At 50.6% G+C, this 17,817-nt stretch overlaps 22 non-coding genes across 22 annotated transcripts; all 22 read right to left on the reverse strand.

Annotated features, from left to right (window-relative positions):
• Positions 1-390: 390 nt before the first annotated feature.
• Trnaa-agc (transfer RNA alanine (anticodon AGC)) lies at positions 391-463 on the reverse strand. Its single transcript has one exon. It is a non-coding gene; the product is annotated as a tRNA-Ala (tRNA).
• A 423-nt stretch (positions 464-886) lies between these two features.
• On the reverse strand, positions 887-959 carry Trnaa-ugc (transfer RNA alanine (anticodon UGC)). The gene has a single exon. It is a non-coding gene; the product is annotated as a tRNA-Ala (tRNA).
• Positions 960-2,017: 1,058 nt separating this feature from the next.
• On the reverse strand, positions 2,018-2,090 carry Trnaa-agc (transfer RNA alanine (anticodon AGC)). The gene has a single exon. It is a non-coding gene; the product is annotated as a tRNA-Ala (tRNA).
• A 423-nt stretch (positions 2,091-2,513) lies between these two features.
• Positions 2,514-2,586, reverse strand: Trnaa-ugc (transfer RNA alanine (anticodon UGC)). Its single transcript has one exon. It is a non-coding gene; the product is annotated as a tRNA-Ala (tRNA).
• Positions 2,587-3,644: 1,058 nt separating this feature from the next.
• Trnaa-agc (transfer RNA alanine (anticodon AGC)) lies at positions 3,645-3,717 on the reverse strand. The gene has a single exon. It is a non-coding gene; the product is annotated as a tRNA-Ala (tRNA).
• A 423-nt stretch (positions 3,718-4,140) lies between these two features.
• Positions 4,141-4,213, reverse strand: Trnaa-ugc (transfer RNA alanine (anticodon UGC)). Its single transcript has one exon. It is a non-coding gene; the product is annotated as a tRNA-Ala (tRNA).
• Positions 4,214-5,271: 1,058 nt separating this feature from the next.
• On the reverse strand, positions 5,272-5,344 carry Trnaa-agc (transfer RNA alanine (anticodon AGC)). Its single transcript has one exon. It is a non-coding gene; the product is annotated as a tRNA-Ala (tRNA).
• Positions 5,345-5,767: 423 nt separating this feature from the next.
• Trnaa-ugc (transfer RNA alanine (anticodon UGC)) lies at positions 5,768-5,840 on the reverse strand. The gene has a single exon. It is a non-coding gene; the product is annotated as a tRNA-Ala (tRNA).
• Positions 5,841-6,898: 1,058 nt separating this feature from the next.
• Trnaa-agc (transfer RNA alanine (anticodon AGC)) lies at positions 6,899-6,971 on the reverse strand. Its single transcript has one exon. It is a non-coding gene; the product is annotated as a tRNA-Ala (tRNA).
• Positions 6,972-7,394: 423 nt separating this feature from the next.
• On the reverse strand, positions 7,395-7,467 carry Trnaa-ugc (transfer RNA alanine (anticodon UGC)). Its single transcript has one exon. It is a non-coding gene; the product is annotated as a tRNA-Ala (tRNA).
• Positions 7,468-8,525: 1,058 nt separating this feature from the next.
• Positions 8,526-8,598, reverse strand: Trnaa-agc (transfer RNA alanine (anticodon AGC)). Its single transcript has one exon. It is a non-coding gene; the product is annotated as a tRNA-Ala (tRNA).
• Positions 8,599-9,021: 423 nt separating this feature from the next.
• Trnaa-ugc (transfer RNA alanine (anticodon UGC)) lies at positions 9,022-9,094 on the reverse strand. Its single transcript has one exon. It is a non-coding gene; the product is annotated as a tRNA-Ala (tRNA).
• A 1,058-nt stretch (positions 9,095-10,152) lies between these two features.
• Trnaa-agc (transfer RNA alanine (anticodon AGC)) lies at positions 10,153-10,225 on the reverse strand. The gene has a single exon. It is a non-coding gene; the product is annotated as a tRNA-Ala (tRNA).
• A 423-nt stretch (positions 10,226-10,648) lies between these two features.
• Trnaa-ugc (transfer RNA alanine (anticodon UGC)) lies at positions 10,649-10,721 on the reverse strand. The gene has a single exon. It is a non-coding gene; the product is annotated as a tRNA-Ala (tRNA).
• Positions 10,722-11,779: 1,058 nt separating this feature from the next.
• On the reverse strand, positions 11,780-11,852 carry Trnaa-agc (transfer RNA alanine (anticodon AGC)). The gene has a single exon. It is a non-coding gene; the product is annotated as a tRNA-Ala (tRNA).
• Positions 11,853-12,275: 423 nt separating this feature from the next.
• On the reverse strand, positions 12,276-12,348 carry Trnaa-ugc (transfer RNA alanine (anticodon UGC)). Its single transcript has one exon. It is a non-coding gene; the product is annotated as a tRNA-Ala (tRNA).
• A 1,058-nt stretch (positions 12,349-13,406) lies between these two features.
• Positions 13,407-13,479, reverse strand: Trnaa-agc (transfer RNA alanine (anticodon AGC)). Its single transcript has one exon. It is a non-coding gene; the product is annotated as a tRNA-Ala (tRNA).
• A 423-nt stretch (positions 13,480-13,902) lies between these two features.
• Positions 13,903-13,975, reverse strand: Trnaa-ugc (transfer RNA alanine (anticodon UGC)). The gene has a single exon. It is a non-coding gene; the product is annotated as a tRNA-Ala (tRNA).
• A 1,058-nt stretch (positions 13,976-15,033) lies between these two features.
• On the reverse strand, positions 15,034-15,106 carry Trnaa-agc (transfer RNA alanine (anticodon AGC)). Its single transcript has one exon. It is a non-coding gene; the product is annotated as a tRNA-Ala (tRNA).
• A 423-nt stretch (positions 15,107-15,529) lies between these two features.
• Positions 15,530-15,602, reverse strand: Trnaa-ugc (transfer RNA alanine (anticodon UGC)). Its single transcript has one exon. It is a non-coding gene; the product is annotated as a tRNA-Ala (tRNA).
• A 1,058-nt stretch (positions 15,603-16,660) lies between these two features.
• On the reverse strand, positions 16,661-16,733 carry Trnaa-agc (transfer RNA alanine (anticodon AGC)). Its single transcript has one exon. It is a non-coding gene; the product is annotated as a tRNA-Ala (tRNA).
• A 423-nt stretch (positions 16,734-17,156) lies between these two features.
• Trnav-uac (transfer RNA valine (anticodon UAC)) lies at positions 17,157-17,229 on the reverse strand. Its single transcript has one exon. It is a non-coding gene; the product is annotated as a tRNA-Val (tRNA).
• Positions 17,230-17,817: the final 588 nt, after the last annotated feature.

Raw genomic sequence — 17,817 nt, forward strand, 5'->3', positions numbered from 1 at the left:
TGTGTCACCTCTGCTTGCTTGTCAGAGACAGAGTATCGCAAAACATACAACTCACTCCATGAATTGATTGCTACGGCATCTGTCATCAGCAGTCACAACTAGCAACACCAGTAGCAGCCGACTGCACGTAAAGAATGGGAATGTGCAGTGGGATTTTTGTGAACTCGGCGCAAGGCAGATCTTTCCGACATAGGTTTGAGAATCTTAAGGGCAGACTTGTACTGTTTCTAAATTCAGTGTAGCGGTGGGAGGAGGGTGCTTCCTGCGCGTAACATCACGCTTGCCAGTTGTGGCTGCTAATCGTTCGCTCGTATCTGCCTTGACACATTCGCTGGCTGTGAATTATCCCACTTGCGTGGCAGTGTGCGCATGTAGGTGTGTTAAAAATTCTGGAGGCGCTGGGTATCGATCCCAGTACCTCTCGCATGCTAAGCGAGCGCTCTACCATCTGAGCTACGCCCCCTGATGACAAATAGTGCTACATACAACCATATCAATATCACAGACCCCTTGCACTCCCATTATTCCGCAGACAAACACTATTCTCAATGTGTCCGTGAGGGTGTCTTTCAGGTTTCCTGCATTCTGTATCGAATCGTAGTTGGCCAAAATTAAAGTGGCGCGCACAACGTCGAAAATAGCGTTCGGCCACCGCTCTGAGTAAGACGAACGTGTTGTCCACTCTCTAGACTTCTTTGAGGTTAGGCCGTTATACCTAAGACAGATTTGCACTCGATGACACCTCGACAACAGCCGGTCCTCACATTTACGTCTTGCTCTCCTTACGTCAGTATACATCACATGAGCTGTGACGCTGGCTTTGCAACATCTTGCGTGTCTTTAGGCTCGCCGCGACCAACACTTACCATGCACTGTCCACAAAACATGGAGGCGCCGGGGCTTGAACCCGGGACCTTTCACATGCAAAGCGAACGCTCTACCAACTGAGCTACGCCCCCAAGGGCAACAAAGCTGCGCTGTTTTCCATTCTTTGCTACTCTGATGTGCACGGACCTGATGGTTGGTTGGTTTGTAGGGGTGAAGGGACCAGTGTACAAAGGCGCGGTCAAGTTCATATACACAAGAGTTCCAAGTAGTTTCGATGCTCTGGTATTACGACTACAAATTACGTCTGTATTTAACGTCTTAAATTGAAAGGACAGTCGACTGATGACCACAGCAGTTGAGTCCCATAGTGCTCAGAGCCATTTTTTGAAAGGACAGTCACAAACCTTGTCGACAATCACACCGCGCCTGAGGTAACAAGCACATCTGAAGCCCAATTGTGCACTCGACTGTTCATGCCAACTCACTGCCTCGCACTTTACTACTGTGTACCACTCTTGTCGTCCAACTGCAAAACACTGGGCCACAACACGTTTCCGCGTCTCCATTGCACTGCGCAAACTACGAAACGCTCCCCAAACATGGCACTCACCCATGCAGACGACTTTTCCGACTTTCCACGACGCTCACGCAACGCTCACGCTAGTGAAAGCCTTATTTAGAGCTTGACGTCGCGCCCAAGCGAGTGAGCACATTTCGCCTACGGCTTAGGCCGCCCACCTAGTGTGGCTGCTCGGTGTCTGCAGGCAGCGAGGGGCTGCAAGCTTCCCGTGTTCGCGCCTGTGTCACCTCTGCTTGCTTGTCAGAGACAGAGTATCGCAAAACATACAACTCACTCCATGAATTGATTGCTACGGCATCTGTCATCAGCAGTCACAACTAGCAACACCAGTAGCAGCCGACTGCACGTAAAGAATGGGAATGTGCAGTGGGATTTTTGTGAACTCGGCGCAAGGCAGATCTTTCCGACATAGGTTTGAGAATCTTAAGGGCAGACTTGTACTGTTTCTAAATTCAGTGTAGCGGTGGGAGGAGGGTGCTTCCTGCGCGTAACATCACGCTTGCCAGTTGTGGCTGCTAATCGTTCGCTCGTATCTGCCTTGACACATTCGCTGGCTGTGAATTATCCCACTTGCGTGGCAGTGTGCGCATGTAGGTGTGTTAAAAATTCTGGAGGCGCTGGGTATCGATCCCAGTACCTCTCGCATGCTAAGCGAGCGCTCTACCATCTGAGCTACGCCCCCTGATGACAAATAGTGCTACATACAACCATATCAATATCACAGACCCCTTGCACTCCCATTATTCCGCAGACAAACACTATTCTCAATGTGTCCGTGAGGGTGTCTTTCAGGTTTCCTGCATTCTGTATCGAATCGTAGTTGGCCAAAATTAAAGTGGCGCGCACAACGTCGAAAATAGCGTTCGGCCACCGCTCTGAGTAAGACGAACGTGTTGTCCACTCTCTAGACTTCTTTGAGGTTAGGCCGTTATACCTAAGACAGATTTGCACTCGATGACACCTCGACAACAGCCGGTCCTCACATTTACGTCTTGCTCTCCTTACGTCAGTATACATCACATGAGCTGTGACGCTGGCTTTGCAACATCTTGCGTGTCTTTAGGCTCGCCGCGACCAACACTTACCATGCACTGTCCACAAAACATGGAGGCGCCGGGGCTTGAACCCGGGACCTTTCACATGCAAAGCGAACGCTCTACCAACTGAGCTACGCCCCCAAGGGCAACAAAGCTGCGCTGTTTTCCATTCTTTGCTACTCTGATGTGCACGGACCTGATGGTTGGTTGGTTTGTAGGGGTGAAGGGACCAGTGTACAAAGGCGCGGTCAAGTTCATATACACAAGAGTTCCAAGTAGTTTCGATGCTCTGGTATTACGACTACAAATTACGTCTGTATTTAACGTCTTAAATTGAAAGGACAGTCGACTGATGACCACAGCAGTTGAGTCCCATAGTGCTCAGAGCCATTTTTTGAAAGGACAGTCACAAACCTTGTCGACAATCACACCGCGCCTGAGGTAACAAGCACATCTGAAGCCCAATTGTGCACTCGACTGTTCATGCCAACTCACTGCCTCGCACTTTACTACTGTGTACCACTCTTGTCGTCCAACTGCAAAACACTGGGCCACAACACGTTTCCGCGTCTCCATTGCACTGCGCAAACTACGAAACGCTCCCCAAACATGGCACTCACCCATGCAGACGACTTTTCCGACTTTCCACGACGCTCACGCAACGCTCACGCTAGTGAAAGCCTTATTTAGAGCTTGACGTCGCGCCCAAGCGAGTGAGCACATTTCGCCTACGGCTTAGGCCGCCCACCTAGTGTGGCTGCTCGGTGTCTGCAGGCAGCGAGGGGCTGCAAGCTTCCCGTGTTCGCGCCTGTGTCACCTCTGCTTGCTTGTCAGAGACAGAGTATCGCAAAACATACAACTCACTCCATGAATTGATTGCTACGGCATCTGTCATCAGCAGTCACAACTAGCAACACCAGTAGCAGCCGACTGCACGTAAAGAATGGGAATGTGCAGTGGGATTTTTGTGAACTCGGCGCAAGGCAGATCTTTCCGACATAGGTTTGAGAATCTTAAGGGCAGACTTGTACTGTTTCTAAATTCAGTGTAGCGGTGGGAGGAGGGTGCTTCCTGCGCGTAACATCACGCTTGCCAGTTGTGGCTGCTAATCGTTCGCTCGTATCTGCCTTGACACATTCGCTGGCTGTGAATTATCCCACTTGCGTGGCAGTGTGCGCATGTAGGTGTGTTAAAAATTCTGGAGGCGCTGGGTATCGATCCCAGTACCTCTCGCATGCTAAGCGAGCGCTCTACCATCTGAGCTACGCCCCCTGATGACAAATAGTGCTACATACAACCATATCAATATCACAGACCCCTTGCACTCCCATTATTCCGCAGACAAACACTATTCTCAATGTGTCCGTGAGGGTGTCTTTCAGGTTTCCTGCATTCTGTATCGAATCGTAGTTGGCCAAAATTAAAGTGGCGCGCACAACGTCGAAAATAGCGTTCGGCCACCGCTCTGAGTAAGACGAACGTGTTGTCCACTCTCTAGACTTCTTTGAGGTTAGGCCGTTATACCTAAGACAGATTTGCACTCGATGACACCTCGACAACAGCCGGTCCTCACATTTACGTCTTGCTCTCCTTACGTCAGTATACATCACATGAGCTGTGACGCTGGCTTTGCAACATCTTGCGTGTCTTTAGGCTCGCCGCGACCAACACTTACCATGCACTGTCCACAAAACATGGAGGCGCCGGGGCTTGAACCCGGGACCTTTCACATGCAAAGCGAACGCTCTACCAACTGAGCTACGCCCCCAAGGGCAACAAAGCTGCGCTGTTTTCCATTCTTTGCTACTCTGATGTGCACGGACCTGATGGTTGGTTGGTTTGTAGGGGTGAAGGGACCAGTGTACAAAGGCGCGGTCAAGTTCATATACACAAGAGTTCCAAGTAGTTTCGATGCTCTGGTATTACGACTACAAATTACGTCTGTATTTAACGTCTTAAATTGAAAGGACAGTCGACTGATGACCACAGCAGTTGAGTCCCATAGTGCTCAGAGCCATTTTTTGAAAGGACAGTCACAAACCTTGTCGACAATCACACCGCGCCTGAGGTAACAAGCACATCTGAAGCCCAATTGTGCACTCGACTGTTCATGCCAACTCACTGCCTCGCACTTTACTACTGTGTACCACTCTTGTCGTCCAACTGCAAAACACTGGGCCACAACACGTTTCCGCGTCTCCATTGCACTGCGCAAACTACGAAACGCTCCCCAAACATGGCACTCACCCATGCAGACGACTTTTCCGACTTTCCACGACGCTCACGCAACGCTCACGCTAGTGAAAGCCTTATTTAGAGCTTGACGTCGCGCCCAAGCGAGTGAGCACATTTCGCCTACGGCTTAGGCCGCCCACCTAGTGTGGCTGCTCGGTGTCTGCAGGCAGCGAGGGGCTGCAAGCTTCCCGTGTTCGCGCCTGTGTCACCTCTGCTTGCTTGTCAGAGACAGAGTATCGCAAAACATACAACTCACTCCATGAATTGATTGCTACGGCATCTGTCATCAGCAGTCACAACTAGCAACACCAGTAGCAGCCGACTGCACGTAAAGAATGGGAATGTGCAGTGGGATTTTTGTGAACTCGGCGCAAGGCAGATCTTTCCGACATAGGTTTGAGAATCTTAAGGGCAGACTTGTACTGTTTCTAAATTCAGTGTAGCGGTGGGAGGAGGGTGCTTCCTGCGCGTAACATCACGCTTGCCAGTTGTGGCTGCTAATCGTTCGCTCGTATCTGCCTTGACACATTCGCTGGCTGTGAATTATCCCACTTGCGTGGCAGTGTGCGCATGTAGGTGTGTTAAAAATTCTGGAGGCGCTGGGTATCGATCCCAGTACCTCTCGCATGCTAAGCGAGCGCTCTACCATCTGAGCTACGCCCCCTGATGACAAATAGTGCTACATACAACCATATCAATATCACAGACCCCTTGCACTCCCATTATTCCGCAGACAAACACTATTCTCAATGTGTCCGTGAGGGTGTCTTTCAGGTTTCCTGCATTCTGTATCGAATCGTAGTTGGCCAAAATTAAAGTGGCGCGCACAACGTCGAAAATAGCGTTCGGCCACCGCTCTGAGTAAGACGAACGTGTTGTCCACTCTCTAGACTTCTTTGAGGTTAGGCCGTTATACCTAAGACAGATTTGCACTCGATGACACCTCGACAACAGCCGGTCCTCACATTTACGTCTTGCTCTCCTTACGTCAGTATACATCACATGAGCTGTGACGCTGGCTTTGCAACATCTTGCGTGTCTTTAGGCTCGCCGCGACCAACACTTACCATGCACTGTCCACAAAACATGGAGGCGCCGGGGCTTGAACCCGGGACCTTTCACATGCAAAGCGAACGCTCTACCAACTGAGCTACGCCCCCAAGGGCAACAAAGCTGCGCTGTTTTCCATTCTTTGCTACTCTGATGTGCACGGACCTGATGGTTGGTTGGTTTGTAGGGGTGAAGGGACCAGTGTACAAAGGCGCGGTCAAGTTCATATACACAAGAGTTCCAAGTAGTTTCGATGCTCTGGTATTACGACTACAAATTACGTCTGTATTTAACGTCTTAAATTGAAAGGACAGTCGACTGATGACCACAGCAGTTGAGTCCCATAGTGCTCAGAGCCATTTTTTGAAAGGACAGTCACAAACCTTGTCGACAATCACACCGCGCCTGAGGTAACAAGCACATCTGAAGCCCAATTGTGCACTCGACTGTTCATGCCAACTCACTGCCTCGCACTTTACTACTGTGTACCACTCTTGTCGTCCAACTGCAAAACACTGGGCCACAACACGTTTCCGCGTCTCCATTGCACTGCGCAAACTACGAAACGCTCCCCAAACATGGCACTCACCCATGCAGACGACTTTTCCGACCTTCCACGACGCTCACGCAACGCTCACGCTAGTGAAAGCCTTATTTAGAGCTTGACGTCGCGCCCAAGCGAGTGAGCACATTTCGCCTACGGCTTAGGCCGCCCACCTAGTGTGGCTGCTCGGTGTCTGCAGGCAGCGAGGGGCTGCAAGCTTCCCGTGTTCGCGCCTGTGTCACCTCTGCTTGCTTGTCAGAGACAGAGTATCGCAAAACATACAACTCACTCCATGAATTGATTGCTACGGCATCTGTCATCAGCAGTCACAACTAGCAACACCAGTAGCAGCCGACTGCACGTAAAGAATGGGAATGTGCAGTGGGATTTTTGTGAACTCGGCGCAAGGCAGATCTTTCCGACATAGGTTTGAGAATCTTAAGGGCAGACTTGTACTGTTTCTAAATTCAGTGTAGCGGTGGGAGGAGGGTGCTTCCTGCGCGTAACATCACGCTTGCCAGTTGTGGCTGCTAATCGTTCGCTCGTATCTGCCTTGACACATTCGCTGGCTGTGAATTATCCCACTTGCGTGGCAGTGTGCGCATGTAGGTGTGTTAAAAATTCTGGAGGCGCTGGGTATCGATACCAGTACCTCTCGCATGCTAAGCGAGCGCTCTACCATCTGAGCTACGCCCCCTGATGACAGATAGTGCTACATACAACCATATCAATATCACAGACCCCTTGCACTCCCATTATTCCGCAGACAAACACTATTCTCAATGTGTCCGTGAGGGTGTCTTTCAGGTTTCCTGCATTCTGTATCGAATCGTAGTTGGCCAAAATTAAAGTGGCGCGCACAACGTCGAAAATAGCGTTCGGCCACCGCTCTGAGTAAGACGAACGTGTTGTCCACTCTCTAGACTTCTTTGAGGTTAGGCCGTTATACCTAAGACAGATTTGCACTCGATGACACCTCGACAACAGCCGGTCCTCACATTTACGTCTTGCTCTCCTTACGTCAGTATACATCACATGAGCTGTGACGCTGGCTTTGCAACATCTTGCGTGTCTTTAGGCTCGCCGCGACCAACACTTACCATGCACTGTCCACAAAACATGGAGGCGCCGGGGCTTGAACCCGGGACCTTTCACATGCAAAGCGAACGCTCTACCAACTGAGCTACGCCCCCAAGGGCAACAAAGCTGCGCTGTTTTCCATTCTTTGCTACTCTGATGTGCACGGACCTGATGGTTGGTTGGTTTGTAGGGGTGAAGGGACCAGTGTACAAAGGCGCGGTCAAGTTCATATACACAAGAGTTCCAAGTAGTTTCGATGCTCTGGTATTACGACTACAAATTACGTCTGTATTTAACGTCTTAAATTGAAAGGACAGTCGACTGATGACCACAGCAGTTGAGTCCCATAGTGCTCAGAGCCATTTTTTGAAAGGACAGTCACAAACCTTGTCGACAATCACACCGCGCCTGAGGTAACAAGCACATCTGAAGCCCAATTGTGCACTCGACTGTTCATGCCAACTCACTGCCTCGCACTTTACTACTGTGTACCACTCTTGTCGTCCAACTGCAAAACACTGGGCCACAACACGTTTCCGCGTCTCCATTGCACTGCGCAAACTACGAAACGCTCCCCAAACATGGCACTCACCCATGCAGACGACTTTTCCGACCTTCCACGACGCTCACGCAACGCTCACGCTAGTGAAAGCCTTATTTAGAGCTTGACGTCGCGCCCAAGCGAGTGAGCACATTTCGCCTACGGCTTAGGCCGCCCACCTAGTGTGGCTGCTCGGTGTCTGCAGGCAGCGAGGGGCTGCAAGCTTCCCGTGTTCGCGCCTGTGTCACCTCTGCTTGCTTGTCAGAGACAGAGTATCGCAAAACATACAACTCACTCCATGAATTGATTGCTACGGCATCTGTCATCAGCAGTCACAACTAGCAACACCAGTAGCAGCCGACTGCACGTAAAGAATGGGAATGTGCAGTGGGATTTTTGTGAACTCGGCGCAAGGCAGATCTTTCCGACATAGGTTTGAGAATCTTAAGGGCAGACTTGTACTGTTTCTAAATTCAGTGTAGCGGTGGGAGGAGGGTGCTTCCTGCGCGTAACATCACGCTTGCCAGTTGTGGCTGCTAATCGTTCGCTCGTATCTGCCTTGACACATTCGCTGGCTGTGAATTATCCCACTTGCGTGGCAGTGTGCGCATGTAGGTGTGTTAAAATTTCTGGAGGCGCTGGGTATCGATCCCAGTACCTCTCGCATGCTAAGCGAGCGCTCTACCATCTGAGCTACGCCCCCTGATGACAAATAGTGCTACATACAATCATATCAATATCACAGACCCCTTGCACTCCCATTATTCCGCAGACAAACACTATTCTCAATGTGTCCGTGAGGGTGTCTTTCAGGTTTCCTGCATTCTGTATCGAATCGTAGTTGGCCAAAATTAAAGTGGCGCGCACAACGTCGAAAATAGCGTTCGGCCACCGCTCTGAGTAAGACGAACGTGTTGTCCACTCTCTAGACTTCTTTGAGGTTAGGCCGTTATACCTAAGACAGATTTGCACTCGATGACACCTCGACAACAGCCGGTCCTCACATTTACGTCTTGCTCTCCTTACGTCAGTATACATCACATGAGCTGTGACGCTGGCTTTGCAACATCTTGCGTGTCTTTAGGCTCGCCGCGACCAACACTTACCATGCACTGTCCACAAAACATGGAGGCGCCGGGGCTTGAACCCGGGACCTTTCACATGCAAAGCGAACGCTCTACCAACTGAGCTACGCCCCCAAGGGCAACAAAGCTGCGCTGTTTTCCATTCTTTGCTACTCTGATGTGCACGGACCTGATGGTTGGTTGGTTTGTAGGGGTGAAGGGACCAGTGTACAAAGGCGCGGTCAAGTTCATATACACAAGAGTTCCAAGTAGTTTCGATGCTCTGGTATTACGACTACAAATTACGTCTGTATTTAACGTCTTAAATTGAAAGGACAGTCGACTGATGACCACAGCAGTTGAGTCCCATAGTGCTCAGAGCCATTTTTTGAAAGGACAGTCACAAACCTTGTCGACAATCACACCGCGCCTGAGGTAACAAGCACATCTGAAGCCCAATTGTGCACTCGACTGTTCATGCCAACTCACTGCCTCGCACTTTACTACTGTGTACCACTCTTGTCGTCCAACTGCAAAACACTGGGCCACAACACGTTTCCGCGTCTCCATTGCACTGCGCAAACTACGAAACGCTCCCCAAACATGGCACTCACCCATGCAGACGACTTTTCCGACCTTCCACGACGCTCACGCAACGCTCACGCTAGTGAAAGCCTTATTTAGAGCTTGACGTCGCGCCCAAGCGAGTGAGCACATTTCGCCTACGGCTTAGGCCGCCCACCTAGTGTGGCTGCTCGGTGTCTGCAGGCAGCGAGGGGCTGCAAGCTTCCCGTGTTCGCGCCTGTGTCACCTCTGCTTGCTTGTCAGAGACAGAGTATCGCAAAACATACAACTCACTCCATGAATTGATTGCTACGGCATCTGTCATCAGCAGTCACAACTAGCAACACCAGTAGCAGCCGACTGCACGTAAAGAATGGGAATGTGCAGTGGGATTTTTGTGAACTCGGCGCAAGGCAGATCTTTCCGACATAGGTTTGAGAATCTTAAGGGCAGACTTGTACTGTTTCTAAATTCAGTGTAGCGGTGGGAGGAGGGTGCTTCCTGCGCGTAACATCACGCTTGCCAGTTGTGGCTGCTAATCGTTCGCTCGTATCTGCCTTGACACATTCGCTGGCTGTGAATTATCCCACTTGCGTGGCAGTGTGCGCATGTAGGTGTGTTAAAAATTCTGGAGGCGCTGGGTATCGATCCCAGTACCTCTCGCATGCTAAGCGAGCGCTCTACCATCTGAGCTATGCCCCCTGATGACAGATAGTGCTACATACAACCATATCAATATCACAGACCCCTTGCACTCCCATTATTCCGCAGACAAACACTATTCTCAATGTGTCCGTGAGGGTGTCTTTCAGGTTTCCTGCATTCTGTATCGAATCGTAGTTGGCCAAAATTAAAGTGGCGCGCACAACGTCGAAAATAGCGTTCGGCCACCGCTCTGAGTAAGACGAACGTGTTGTCCACTCTCTAGACTTCTTTGAGGTTAGGCCGTTATACCTAAGACAGATTTGCACTCGATGACACCTCGACAACAGCCGGTCCTCACATTTACGTCTTGCTCTCCTTACGTCAGTATACATCACATGAGCTGTGACGCTGGCTTTGCAACATCTTGCGTGTCTTTAGGCTCGCCGCGACCAACACTTACCATGCACTGTCCACAAAACATGGAGGCGCCGGGGCTTGAACCCGGGACCTTTCACATGCAAAGCGAACGCTCTACCAACTGAGCTACGCCCCCAAGGGCAACAAAGCTGCGCTGTTTTCCATTCTTTGCTACTCTGATGTGCACGGACCTGATGGTTGGTTGGTTTGTAGGGGTGAAGGGACCAGTGTACAAAGGCGCGGTCAAGTTCATATACACAAGAGTTCCAAGTAGTTTCGATGCTCTGGTATTACGACTACAAATTACGTCTGTATTTAACGTCTTAAATTGAAAGGACAGTCGACTGATGACCACAGCAGTTGAGTCCCATAGTGCTCAGAGCCATTTTTTGAAAGGACAGTCACAAACCTTGTCGACAATCACACCGCGCCTGAGGTAACAAGCACATCTGAAGCCCAATTGTGCACTCGACTGTTCATGCCAACTCACTGCCTCGCACTTTACTACTGTGTACCACTCTTGTCGTCCAACTGCAAAACACTGGGCCACAACACGTTTCCGCGTCTCCATTGCACTGCGCAAACTACGAAACGCTCCCCAAACATGGCACTCACCCATGCAGACGACTTTTCCGACCTTCCACGACGCTCACGCAACGCTCACGCTAGTGAAAGCCTTATTTAGAGCTTGACGTCGCGCCCAAGCGAGTGAGCACATTTCGCCTACGGCTTAGGCCGCCCACCTAGTGTGGCTGCTCGGTGTCTGCAGGCAGCGAGGGGCTGCAAGCTTCCCGTGTTCGCGCCTGTGTCACCTCTGCTTGCTTGTCAGAGACAGAGTATCGCAAAACATACAACTCACTCCATGAATTGATTGCTACGGCATCTGTCATCAGCAGTCACAACTAGCAACACCAGTAGCAGCCGACTGCACGTAAAGAATGGGAATGTGCAGTGGGATTTTTGTGAACTCGGCGCAAGGCAGATCTTTCCGACATAGGTTTGAGAATCTTAAGGGCAGACTTGTACTGTTTCTAAATTCAGTGTAGCGGTGGGAGGAGGGTGCTTCCTGCGCGTAACATCACGCTTGCCAGTTGTGGCTGCTAATCGTTCGCTCGTATCTGCCTTGACACATTCGCTGGCTGTGAATTATCCCACTTGCGTGGCACTGTGCGCATGTAGGTGTGTTAAAAATTCTGGAGGCGCTGGGTATCGATCCCAGTACCTCTCGCATGCTAAGCGAGCGCTCTACCATCTGAGCTACGCCCCCTGATGACAGATAGTGCTACATACAACCATATCAATATCACAGACCCCTTGCACTCCCATTATTCCGCAGACAAACACTATTCTCAATGTGTCCGTGAGGGTGTCTTTCAGGTTTCCTGCATTCTGTATCGAATCGTAGTTGGCCAAAATTAAAGTGGCGCGCACAACGTCGAAAATAGCGTTCGGCCACCGCTCTGAGTAAGACGAACGTGTTGTCCACTCTCTAGACTTCTTTGAGGTTAGGCCGTTATACCTAAGACAGATTTGCACTCGATGACACCTCGACAACAGCCGGTCCTCACATTTACGTCTTGCTCTCCTTACGTCAGTATACATCACATGAGCTGTGACGCTGGCTTTGCAACATCTTGCGTGTCTTTAGGCTCGCCGCGACCAACACTTACCATGCACTGTCCACAAAACATGGAGGCGCCGGGGCTTGAACCCGGGACCTTTCACATGCAAAGCGAACGCTCTACCAACTGAGCTACGCCCCCAAGGGCAACAAAGCTGCGCTGTTTTCCATTCTTTGCTACTCTGATGTGCACGGACCTGATGGTTGGTTGGTTTGTAGGGGTGAAGGGACCAGTGTACAAAGGCGCGGTCAAGTTCATATACACAAGAGTTCCAAGTAGTTTCGATGCTCTGGTATTACGACTACAAATTACGTCTGTATTTAACGTCTTAAATTGAAAGGACAGTCGACTGATGACCACAGCAGTTGAGTCCCATAGTGCTCAGAGCCATTTTTTGAAAGGACAGTCACAAACCTTGTCGACAATCACACCGCGCCTGAGGTAACAAGCACATCTGAAGCCCAATTGTGCACTCGACTGTTCATGCCAACTCACTGCCTCGCACTTTACTACTGTGTACCACTCTTGTCGTCCAACTGCAAAACACTGGGCCACAACACGTTTCCGCGTCTCCATTGCACTGCGCAAACTACGAAACGCTCCCCAAACATGGCACTCACCCATGCAGACGACTTTTCCGACCTTCCACGACGCTCACGCAACGCTCACGCTAGTGAAAGCCTTATTTAGAGCTTGACGTCGCGCCCAAGCGAGTGAGCACATTTCGCCTACGGCTTAGGCCGCCCACCTAGTGTGGCTGCTCGGTGTCTGCAGGCAGCGAGGGGCTGCAAGCTTCCCGTGTTCGCGCCTGTGTCACCTCTGCTTGCTTGTCAGAGACAGAGTATCGCAAAACATACAACTCACTCCATGAATTGATTGCTACGGCATCTGTCATCAGCAGTCACAACTAGCAACACCAGTAGCAGCCGACTGCACGTAAAGAATGGGAATGTGCAGTGGGATTTTTGTGAACTCGGCGCAAGGCAGATCTTTCCGACATAGGTTTGAGAATCTTAAGGGCAGACTTGTACTGTTTCTAAATTCAGTGTAGCGGTGGGAGGAGGGTGCTTCCTGCGCGTAACATCACGCTTGCCAGTTGTGGCTGCTAATCGTTCGCTCGTATCTGCCTTGACACATTCGCTGGCTGTGAATTATCCCACTTGCGTGGCAGTGTGCGCATGTAGGTGTGTTAAAAATTCTGGAGGCGCTGGGTATCGATCCCAGTACCTCTCGCATGCTAAGCGAGCGCTCTACCATCTGAGCTACGCCCCCTGATGACAAATAGTGCTACATACAATCATATCAATATCACAGACCCCTTGCACTCCCATTATTCCGCAGACAAACACTATTCTCAATGTGTCCGTGAGGGTGTCTTTCAGGTTTCCTGCATTCTGTATCGAATCGTAGTTGGCCAAAATTAAAGTGGCGCGCACAACGTCGAAAATAGCGTTCGGCCACCGCTCTGAGTAAGACGAACGTGTTGTCCACTCTCTAGACTTCTTTGAGGTTAGGCCGTTATACCTAAGACAGATTTGCACTCGATGACACCTCGACAACAGCCGGTCCTCACATTTACGTCTTGCTCTCCTTACGTCAGTATACATCACATGAGCTGTGACGCTGGCTTTGCAACATCTTGCGTGTCTTTAGGCTCGCCGCGACCAACACTTACCATGCACTGTCCACAAAACATGGAGGCGCCGGGGCTTGAACCCGGGACCTTTCACATGCAAAGCGAACGCTCTACCAACTGAGCTACGCCCCCAAGGGCAACAAAGCTGCGCTGTTTTCCATTCTTTGCTACTCTGATGTGCACGGACCTGATGGTTGGTTGGTTTGTAGGGGTGAAGGGACCAGTGTACAAAGGCGCGGTCAAGTTCATATACACAAGAGTTCCAAGTAGTTTCGATGCTCTGGTATTACGACTACAAATTACGTCTGTATTTAACGTCTTAAATTGAAAGGACAGTCGACTGATGACCACAGCAGTTGAGTCCCATAGTGCTCAGAGCCATTTTTTGAAAGGACAGTCACAAACCTTGTCGACAATCACACCGCGCCTGAGGTAACAAGCACATCTGAAGCCCAATTGTGCACTCGACTGTTCATGCCAACTCACTGCCTCGCACTTTACTACTGTGTACCACTCTTGTCGTCCAACTGCAAAACACTGGGCCACAACACGTTTCCGCGTCTCCATTGCACTGCGCAAACTACGAAACGCTCCCCAAACATGGCACTCACCCATGCAGACGACTTTTCCGACCTTCCACGACGCTCACGCAACGCTCACGCTAGTGAAAGCCTTATTTAGAGCTTGACGTCGCGCCCAAGCGAGTGAGCACATTTCGCCTACGGCTTAGGCCGCCCACCTAGTGTGGCTGCTCGGTGTCTGCAGGCAGCGAGGGGCTGCAAGCTTCCCGTGTTCGCGCCTGTGTCACCTCTGCTTGCTTGTCAGAGACAGAGTATCGCAAAACATACAACTCACTCCATGAATTGATTGCTACGGCATCTGTCATCAGCAGTCACAACTAGCAACACCAGTAGCAGCCGACTGCACGTAAAGAATGGGAATGTGCAGTGGGATTTTTGTGAACTCGGCGCAAGGCAGATCTTTCCGACATAGGTTTGAGAATCTTAAGGGCAGACTTGTACTGTTTCTAAATTCAGTGTAGCGGTGGGAGGAGGGTGCTTCCTGCGCGTAACATCACGCTTGCCAGTTGTGGCTGCTAATCGTTCGCTCGTATCTGCCTTGACACATTCGCTGGCTGTGAATTATCCCACTTGCGTGGCAGTGTGCGCATGTAGGTGTGTTAAAAATTCTGGAGGCGCTGGGTATCGATCCCAGTACCTCTCGCATGCTAAGCGAGCGCTCTACCATCTGAGCTACGCCCCCTGATGACAAATAGTGCTACATACAACCATATCAATATCACAGACCCCTTGCACTCCCATTATTCCGCAGACAAACACTATTCTCAATGTGTCCATGAGGGTGTCTTTCAGGTTTCCTGCATTCTGTATCGAATCGTAGTTGGCCAAAATTAAAGTGGCGCGCACAACGTCGAAAATAGCGTTCGGCCACCGCTCTGAGTAAGACGAACGTGTTGTCCACTCTCTAGACTTCTTTGAGGTTAGGCCGTTATACCTAAGACAGATTTGCACTCGATGACACCTCGACAACAGCCGGTCCTCACATTTACGTCTTGCTCTCCTTACGTCAGTATACATCACATGAGCTGTGACGCTGGCTTTGCAACATCTTGCGTGTCTTTAGGCTCGCCGCGACCAACACTTACCATGCACTGTCCACAAAACATGGAGGCGCCGGGGCTTGAACCCGGGACCTTTCACATGCAAAGCGAACGCTCTACCAACTGAGCTACGCCCCCAAGGGCAACAAAGCTGCGCTGTTTTCCATTCTTTGCTACTCTGATGTGCACGGACCTGATGGTTGGTTGGTTTGTAGGGGTGAAGGGACCAGTGTACAAAGGCGCGGTCAAGTTCATATACACAAGAGTTCCAAGTAGTTTCGATGCTCTGGTATTACGACTACAAATTACGTCTGTATTTAACGTCTTAAATTGAAAGGACAGTCGACTGATGACCACAGCAGTTGAGTCCCATAGTGCTCAGAGCCATTTTTTGAAAGGACAGTCACAAACCTTGTCGACAATCACACCGCGCCTGAGGTAACAAGCACATCTGAAGCCCAATTGTGCACTCGACTGTTCATGCCAACTCACTGCCTCGCACTTTACTACTGTGTACCACTCTTGTCGTCCAACTGCAAAACACTGGGCCACAACACGTTTCCGCGTCTCCATTGCACTGCGCAAACTACGAAACGCTCCCCAAACATGGCACTCACCCATGCAGACGACTTTTCCGACTTTCCACGACGCTCACGCAACGCTCACGCTAGTGAAAGCCTTATTTAGAGCTTGACGTCGCGCCCAAGCGAGTGAGCACATTTCGCCTACGGCTTAGGCCGCCCACCTAGTGTGGCTGCTCGGTGTCTGCAGGCAGCGAGGGGCTGCAAGCTTCCCGTGTTCGCGCCTGTGTCACCTCTGCTTGCTTGTCAGAGACAGAGTATCGCAAAACATACAACTCACTCCATGAATTGATTGCTACGGCATCTGTCATCAGCAGTCACAACTAGCAACACCAGTAGCAGCCGACTGCACGTAAAGAATGGGAATGTGCAGTGGGATTTTTGTGAACTCGGCGCAAGGCAGATCTTTCCGACATAGGTTTGAGAATCTTAAGGGCAGACTTGTACTGTTTCTAAATTCAGTGTAGCGGTGGGAGGAGGGTGCTTCCTGCGCGTAACATCACGCTTGCCAGTTGTGGCTGCTAATCGTTCGCTCGTATCTGCCTTGACACATTCGCTGGCTGTGAATTATCCCACTTGCGTGGCAGTGTGCGCATGTAGGTGTGTAAAAAATTCTGGAGGCGCTGGGTATCGATCCCAGTACCTCTCGCATGCTAAGCGAGCGCTCTACCATCTGAGCTACGCCCCCTGATGACAAATAGTGCTACATACAACCATATCAATATCACAGACCCCTTGCACTCCCATTATTCCGCAGACAAACACTATTCTCAATGTGTCCGTGAGGGTGTCTTTCAGGTTTCCTGCATTCTGTATCGAATCGTAGTTGGCCAAAATTAAAGTGGCGCGCACAACGTCGAAAATAGCGTTCGGCCACCGCTCTGAGTAAGACGAACGTGTTGTCCACTCTCTAGACTTCTTTGAGGTTAGGCCGTTATACCTAAGACAGATTTGCACTCGATGACACCTCGACAACAGCCGGTCCTCACATTTACGTCTTGCTCTCCTTACGTCAGTATACATCACATGAGCTGTGACGCTGGCTTTGCAACATCTTGCGTGTCTTTAGGCTCGCCGCGACCAACACTTACCATGCACTGTCCACAAAACATGGAGGCGCCGGGGCTTGAACCCGGGACCTTTCACATGTAAAGCGAACGCTCTACCAACTGAGCTACGCCCCCAAGGGCAACAAAGCTGCGCTGTTTTCCATTCTTTGCTACTCTGATGTGCACGGACCTGATGGTTGGTTGGTTTGTAGGGGTGAAGGGACCAGTGTACAAAGGCGCGGTCAAGTTCATATACACAAGAGTTCCAAGTAGTTTCGATGCTCTGGTATTACGACTACAAATTACGTCTGTATTTAACGTCTTAAATTGAAAGGACAGTCGACTGATGACCACAGCAGTTGAGTCCCATAGTGCTCAGAGCCATTTTTTGAAAGGACAGTCACAAACCTTGTCGACAATCACACCGCGCCAGAGGTAACAAGCACATCTGAAGCCCAATTGTGCACTCGACTGTTCATGCCAACTCACTGCCTCGCACTTTACTACTGTGTACCACTCTTGTCGTCCAACTGCAAAACACTGGGCCACAACACGTTTCCGCGTCTCCATTGCACTGCGCAAACTACGAAACGCTCCCCAAACATGGCACTCACCCATGCAGACGACTTTTCCGACTTTCCACGACGCTCACGCAACGCTCACGCTAGTGAAAGCCTTATTTAGAGCTTGACGTCGCGCCCAAGCGAGTGAGCACATTTCGCC

Source organism: Schistocerca nitens, unplaced genomic scaffold (genome assembly GCF_023898315.1).
Source record: "Schistocerca nitens isolate TAMUIC-IGC-003100 unplaced genomic scaffold, iqSchNite1.1 HiC_scaffold_372, whole genome shotgun sequence".
NCBI lineage: Eukaryota > Metazoa > Arthropoda > Insecta > Orthoptera > Acrididae > Schistocerca > Schistocerca nitens.